Genomic DNA, 1,526 nt, shown 5'->3' on the forward strand with positions numbered 1-1,526 from the left:
ACTCTGTGTATTCCTTCCATCTTTTCTTGATGCTTTCTGCATCTCAAGCTGGGGGAACTGAAGAAAATATTCAAGCCTTGACTTTCAGTATTGAAAGATTCTCTGGGACAGAGGGTAGATTGTGATAAACTAAATAATGATTTCCCAAAGACATGAAGTCCTAATCTGTGGAAACTGTGAATGTCAGCTTTTTTGAAAAAGTCTTTGCAGATGCAATTAAGGATTTTGAGATGGGGGGATTTCCTTGATTATCTGGACGGGATCTAAATAATATATAATTCACTGAACTGAGCCCAGGTTAACTCCAACTGTATTCCTTAATTTCCTTGAACCTCAGTTTCTGCCTGTGTAGAATGCAAACAAACATCTTTATATTCAAGGGTTGTTATGTGGTTAAATGCAATGGCATAGGTAAGGTGTAAGCAATATAGTTGCCCATCAGTCAATTCTGACTGATGGTGTTCAATGTGTACAGCATAGAAATGCTTCATAGCGTTTCCCCCCTCCTTATTTTGAATAAAATATTGCTATGGGTGAATTTTACAGAGCAAAATTAGTTTTCCATTTAATATTTTCTACATATTTTGCTTTGTAACATTATTTGTAGTCCCAGCTATGTTACAGTAACCTTTCCACTTCCTCCCTGGGTTCCCTGTTTCCATTCATGTTTCTCTCTCCCATTTCCTGTCTCCTGACCTTAAGTTTTGGGCAAATATTGCCTTTTGGATCATAGCAAAGAAGAATGAAGAAAAACAAGGACTCAAGGAAATAATGAATTCAAAGGACTAATGGACCCTACCACAGCCTCCACTAGCCTGAGATCAGAAGAGCAAGGATGGTTCCTGACTATCACTACAATCCACTCTGATTAGAATTAAAAGAAGATCCATGAGAGAGTAGGAGCAAAATGTAGAATAAAATCCAAAATCATAAAAAAGACCAGACTTACAGGTGTAATAGGGATTGTTGCAACCCCCAAGACTATCGCCCTTAGACATACTTCAAACCTGGAACTGGGGCGGAGGTCACCTTTCATAAAAAAAATAGGCCTATAAAATGAATAATAACATCTATGAGGAATGTACTCCTCAGAACTCCATAGGATTCTAAAGGCTGTGACCTTTTGGGAGCATATCAACAGGCCTGTCTTTTGAGTGATTTTGATCCATCAACACTTCAGCTAGCAGTTGAGTGCTTAATCGTTTGTGAAACATTTGGAATCCAATAAATGGTAGTGTGTTGTTGTGTTGCTTATTTGATCATTTCTCTTTCTTGGCATTGCTCAGAATCCGAAGGTCAGAATAGTAGCAAAACAGAATGAAAAGGTGAGGTTTTGGAAGTAGAAAAAAATGGATTTGTACTTGTATCTCACCATTTTGTGGCTATGGCCCTTCATCAGTTGGCATCCCTTAGGACAGTGTTGGCTTTAAGAAAACTGACTTAAACAACAAAGAAATGTTTTCTGTCTGATGAGTGGGAGTCAGGACCATAGGGTCCAGCAATGTCCAGAGACCCACATGCTTTCT

General features: G+C 38.5%; 1 pseudogene; it reads right to left on the minus strand.

The window, feature by feature from the left end:
- LOC102831198 overlaps positions 1–1,526 on the minus strand; it is a 40,506-nt pseudogene that overhangs the window by 28,451 nt on the left and 10,529 nt on the right.

Source organism: Chrysochloris asiatica, unplaced genomic scaffold (genome assembly GCF_000296735.1).
Source record: "Chrysochloris asiatica unplaced genomic scaffold, ChrAsi1.0 scaffold00039, whole genome shotgun sequence".
Lineage (NCBI taxonomy): Eukaryota > Metazoa > Chordata > Mammalia > Afrosoricida > Chrysochloridae > Chrysochloris > Chrysochloris asiatica.